Consider the following 6,257-nt stretch of genomic DNA (forward strand, 5'->3'; position numbering starts at 1 on the left):
GCGCAGCAACTGGAAGGGAGGAAGGTGCAGGTGAGGGTTTCTTTTACCCCACAGGTCAGATGGGAGATGCAAAAAGGCACCCTGAAAGCACAGCACTTGTCGGCTGGAGATTGTTATCCTCCGTGACCCCCATCAGCTGGGGCAGAGATCTCAGAGCCGCTCACCCTCCCAGCCAGCCCCAAACCCTTGCTGGGGGGACTGCAAAGTCCTCCCGTGCTGGGACCCCTCCCAGAGCCAACAGGCAGCCCCCGAGGCAGGCTGCGGGCAGGAGCGCAGGCAGGAACAGCCCCAGGCCTGCTGCCTTCGGTCGGAGGCGAGAGGGGTTCGTGGGCGAAGTGAAAAGTTGTCAGTTTTTAGCAAAAGTCCAACTCTTGAATTCAGCCCGCCCGAAAGGCTGGCTGTCGGGGGTAGAGGACTCATCCCAAAGAGCCTGGAACAGGACCAGATGCTGAGTGACCCCCAGCGCTCCCCCGGGCTCGAGCGCACCCCTCGGCAGCTCGCCGTGCACCCGGAGCAGCTCCCCCATCACCTCCCTCATACACCTTTTGGACCGGCATCATCAGCAGAGCCTAAACGGGGCTTGCTCGAGAGCCCACGCATCTGACGGAGGGCTGGAGGGGGAACATCCCCCCGTGTGAGCCAGGAGCCCCGTCCTTGTGGCGAGCAGACAGGGAGAAACACTTGGGCTGGCCGCGTTTAGGTGAACAGCCCAAACCTATTAATTCCCGCGGCGCACGTGGGAGATGCGTGTGCCCCCTTGCTGGCACTTGGCTGGGGTCAGCATCACGCCGTATCGATCAGCGTGCCTTCGTGCAATTAGAAAGAGGTAGAAAAAGCAGCGGGGGTTTGCTGCTGCTGCTGCTGGCGATGGGCTGAGCTGCCCCCAGCCCTGAGAAGGATGAGGGTTTCCCAAGGATGCAGCTTTTTCCTGAGCAGGGCTTTAAAGCCAGGCAAGGTCCGCTCGTCCATGGGCATCCTGCACTGATTGCGGACCTCGCGACCCGAGCTCTCTGCCCTACCTATGGATATCAGCATTCCTGGTAAAACGACTATTAAAAAAAAATCAAGACACTTAAATTACATATTAATTTGATTTTCCAGAAGGTTTCTAGGAAATGTTTTCAATCAAGAAGTAAATTCAGATTGTAATAAAATATTACATAAATATTTACATCAGCCCTGGCTTTACTTTAAAAGGAGGGATTTTTTTCCTCATGCACGCACTGCCAAAGTAGTTAGCTGGCAAGCCAGTGAAAAAACAAGGTCTGAGAGTCACTTTTTCCCCTAGCAGATCCATCACCGAGCGATCAGAAGGTTTATTTTTCCCATGTCTCCCCCAAATTCCATCATTTCCCCTCCTAAAAGATTCCATGTGTATCCTGAGCGCGCGGTCGCCCAGGTAAGGCAGAGACATCAGCTATTTATACAAATTAGATGGGGGGAAAGAGGGGAGGGAAAACATCTTCAAAGCTGCAGCACATTAAAAGGAATTTATTAGATGTGTTGTGTGGGCAGGATGCCAGCTAAATTTAATATGGATCTATATACAAAGAAACTGTCTAGTTACACAGAATGAATATTTAATCATGCATGGATCAAGCAATTTCACAGAAGTAATTAAAAGCAGGCTTTGTTTATTGCTAAAAATTATAGCTACCCTATTGACCTGGTGCTGGAGTTCTTTTGCCATATTGAACATGTTACCTGCTGATATTATGTTATTAAATGGGGATTAAGACTATTTTTTTTTCCTTTGCAGATAAGAGCTCTTAAGCTATCTTGTCTGTTTGTGCACAGAGGAGGGGGGGAAGAAAAGCCTGACAGTGGAAAAAACAAGCCTGCGTGAATTAGAAGGGTTAGGAAAACACTCGTACCTATAAGGGGAAGGCAGAAAATGATGAATCAATTAAATGCTCAACAGATCCGTTTGCTCCCAGGGGAGCAGCCTGGGGGGAGCAGAGCATCCCGAGGGATGAGCTGGATGCTGCTGCACTGCTGGGGGGATGCCCGGGGTCCGCGGCTTGGGACCAAATCCGGGGCAGAACCAGGCAAAAGGATGCTCAACGTCGCAGAGAAATGGTGGAAAAGCACTTAGGCTGGAATGAGGGGTTTGTATCCCAGCCTCTCCCCAGCGCCCCGGGGAAGCTGGGGCTGTTGCTGCCGTTTCTTACGGCTCGTTGGACGTTAAATCCCACGTCCACATGCCGACGGCTCTGCGTAGCGAGCACACGCACCCTGGATTCACTTGGAAGCAAACTGACAACCGGGGATTTGCTGGGTGGCCTTAAACAGTCCTGTATCGTCAGGAACGTACCCTCCCAGACCTAACTGGCCCCGAAACCTGGGCCGCTCTGACCTTGGCGCCAGCAAGAGGAGCCAAAATCCTCCTCCAGTTGTGCCGAGCACCAGTGGGCACGTGGCAGGACCAGGGAGGGGTCGCTCGCACCGGCGAAGGCTGCTTTTGCTGGCACTGTTCAAACAGGCACGTTCGCATCACCCGTAGCAGATCCCCTGGGCAATGGGGAGCCAGAGGAAATAGCTGTCAGCTAATCCCGGAGACAATCAAATAATATTTACCTGGAAGAAACCCCTCGGGGAGGATCAGAGCCAGCACAGGCTGGAAACGGCCAGCCCCAGCCTGCGCGGTGCCTGCGATCCCGGCGGGGGGCGGGTTGGGAGAATAAGTAAGAAATTCAGTGAAAGCCGCCCGCTCCCAGGCACCTCGTCCCCCCCGAGCGCGGGGCAGTGCCACCAGCCCATGCCACAGCGGCCGGCGGAGCAAACCCCTCGTTAATTAATGAGCCACTTACTAAGGAGCCGTGTTTGGCGAGGGAGGCCGCCGGCCGCCCGGCTGCCCGGTAATTACCTGATGCACAGGATCCGTTAGGTCTCCAAACCTTGCTAGTCTAGAAAGCCTCCCTTTCCTCCTCCGGCATCTCTGCCTTGCAGGGCGATGGTGGATGCGAAGGCCAGGACCTCCCCCAGCCAGCAGAAGAGGCTCGGGGCATCGGTCCCGTGCCGGCTGGGTGCTGTGGCTTTGGGGTACACAAGCAAGCTGGTGGCCCCGAGGGCTCCCGCGGGAAGAAATAACTTCAGCATTTGTGTGTTCAGCGCCTATTTGCAAAACCGAGAGCTATAGACAAAACGCCCGTTAAAGCAAAGCAGCTTCAGCACGCTTTAATATAAAACTATCCCTTGGAACGATAACTTAAGAGCGTAAGAAAAATGAGGAGCCCAGGGTGCAAAGGGCTGGAAAAACAAATTGAAAGAGGCTGGGGAGACACAAGCAGCAAGGAAACACACCCAAGTGGCGAGGTCTTAAAAGCCGATCGGCTGTCAGAGCCCAGGGTGCCAGACGCGAGGCGTTTCCAGGCTTCTTGCAGCCCGATGCCCCTCTCCCGGGCTCTGCACAGCCATTTCCTCCCCTGATGAGCCGCTTGTAGGCTATTAGCAGATGAGGATATTACTATTTTACCCTTACTTTGCATAACTATAAATGACAGAGCAAATTGCCACTCTGTGAGAAAACAAGCCTGATGTATTTAAGCTGACAGTGTCTCTTTACATTATGATTATTTATAGTGTGTTAGTACCGGGGCGGCTTCACCAGGCGCTACCCGGGGCCGGCAGCTCCCAACCCGCACAGCGGCTCCTTATCACAATAAACCGCCGCCGCTTCCCAGAGTCTGCGAGAGTTCATGGAACAAAATAAAAGCCAGGGGTGATGACATTTATAAACGCTAAGATCTTAAAGACAGAAAAAATAGTACCGTGGATGAAGGCTTTGAATCAAATTTTAATAAAAAGCTGGAATTCTGGCCAAGAGCTTCTCGGCTGGAATATTAAGAAAATTCACACCCTTTACTCCATTTTTGGAGCCCTTTAGGTCTGTTTTCGCTATGGGACACTTAAAGACGCTTCTAATTACAGATATGCATAGTCACAGATACATATACGCGTATATGTGCATATATATACGCACACACACTCACGTGAAGGGAGAGCATGTACGTATATGTGTACACACACACACGAAGGGAGAGTTTTACTCTGTATTCAACCACTATATATCTCAGCGTTAGCCCAGGACATACAGCAGTCCAGCTGACCCAGTGCTTTCCCAATACACGTTCCTGGCGTGTCAGTCACTGCTCAGCAGCGCTGTCAAACAAAACTGCGGTGCCGTGCCTACCTGGTGGCCGCTCACCCGTCTGCCCCCAGCCTCGGCCCCTCCGCAGCTTCCCCTCGCGTGCAAGCGAAGGTGGGCTCCCTACGGCGTGCCTGGCTCTCCCCGGCCGTGTTTCCACACGGGTGCTGGAGGAGGGTGCTCCCGAGGGGTGCAGGTAAGGCTCGGCCATGGGGCCGTGCCGAGCGGCACCCCAGGCATGCACCGAAGCTCAAAACCTAAATAAAACACCATTAGAAGGCTGTTGTGCCTGCTACGCTCCTTCATTCGTCTCTTTTCAGGAAGACAACCATCCTAACTACTACAGATAATACTAACAGCACCCCTGCGCCCTGCCGTGCCGCTCCCCGCTCCCAGCCCAGGCTTCCCCGCAGGAGCGCGAGCGCGGCACCGCGGGCTGACGCCCCGACACCTTCCCCGCCGCCGCGGGCGCGCGGTGGCTCCCAGGCGCGGGAGGCGATGCCTGCAGCCCCCGCAGGGTGCCGGCCACCTCCCCCGGACAGAGGGTGCTGCCAGCCAGCACCCCGCCGTGCCCAGACCGGCGGCAGCTGAACGCCATCGCGCATCCCCGGCGGGAGCGGCACTTGTGAGCTAGTTAATGTGGCCTCAGGAGGAAACTCCGAGCTGGAAGGAGAAGCTGGTGATGGTTCCTTCTCCCTGAGGCAGTGGGACTATCCCATGCGAGGATCCTTCCAGGGCGAGAGTTAGCTGACCCGCAGGTAGTTATCTTGTCTATCCCGAGTGTTAACATTCGCTAATCTGCGCGTATGAAAGGGAACTCACATCACAGAGAGTAATTAAGATGTGAATTCTGATGCGCGGGAAGAAGGGAGAGGGGGAAACATGGCCTCTCAAGGTCAAAAAACAAACCTAGACAAAAGTGTTATCTCCAGTGTTGCACAGCTGATTGCATCATCTGCATATGAAATGAAATATAATTAATATTTGTCATGCACAGACTGTTGCTGAACTCCCCTCACCCCCGCCCTCCCTTCTTCATTAATCTCCTAGTAACATCCAGAAAGTTGCATGTGGTAATAAAATGCCAAGAACCCTCTCCAGTGATCTGAATTGGAGATAAATCTATTCTCTTGTCAGCCAGCCTAGAAGGCAGAAACTGTAACTTCCCCAGGAGTCAGCGACCTAGCTTGCAACAATTTGCTTAATTAGGAGAAAACAATATTTTTCACTAAATTGGGTGGCTAATGTATATCATTATAATCTGCCAAGGAAGTGGATTCGCCCTTATCCGCTGTGCCAAGAAGACAGCTGAACGTTGTATTTACCTAGAAAGTATCCCTCAGCCCTGTGTTAAAGAGGATGAGAGACAAATTATACCTTCATGTTAATGGCTGATGATTCTCTTACTGCGTGTCTGGAGGCCTCTTCGGTCTTACTTCTCTAAGACATAAAACAATGATTTGTCCCAGGTATATTTTTCATCAACCCCATAAAAACTTCCAGTTGATGTTAATGGAGGAAGAGTTTATCTCCAATGGGTCCCAGACAGGCTTATACCAAGGATACGCCAAGTACCCATTAAACAATAAGACATAACAGGGCATGTGTTAGAGCGCAATAAAGACACACCCAGTTGAGCTGCAGTGATTACGCTGCTGATTAGAAAAGCTCCTTTCTAGCAGCTTTACCCTGAAGATGGGTTTGGGGAGGGGGTCGGTCCTGCACGGGTACACACAAGAGCTCCCCGAACCCCAGCTCTGCACACACCCAAGCTCTTACTTACAGCCACGTCTTCAGCAGAGAAAGCTCCGGCCCTGCTCGGCGCTGCCGCCCTCAGCTCCTGCGGGAGAGGGGAAGCTGCACCCAAAGTGCTTCCATGTCCGTCAACCTCCAGCACACACCTAAGACACACAAAACCCCGACAGCCAGTGCGAGAGCTGAGCACGCGGGAAAGGCAAGGGCTGCGACCTGGTTATCTTAAAGCCCAGACTTAAATGCACCATCAGGAGCAAACGGCCGCAGAGCTCGTTGCACGGACCATCTGGCTGCTGCAGGGCTCCCGTGCACCGCGCGGGCGATGCTCCCACGAGGGACCCTCCTGCCCCATCAC

Source organism: Phalacrocorax carbo, chromosome 7 (genome assembly GCF_963921805.1).
Source record: "Phalacrocorax carbo chromosome 7, bPhaCar2.1, whole genome shotgun sequence".
Taxonomy (NCBI): Eukaryota; Metazoa; Chordata; class Aves; order Suliformes; family Phalacrocoracidae; genus Phalacrocorax; species Phalacrocorax carbo.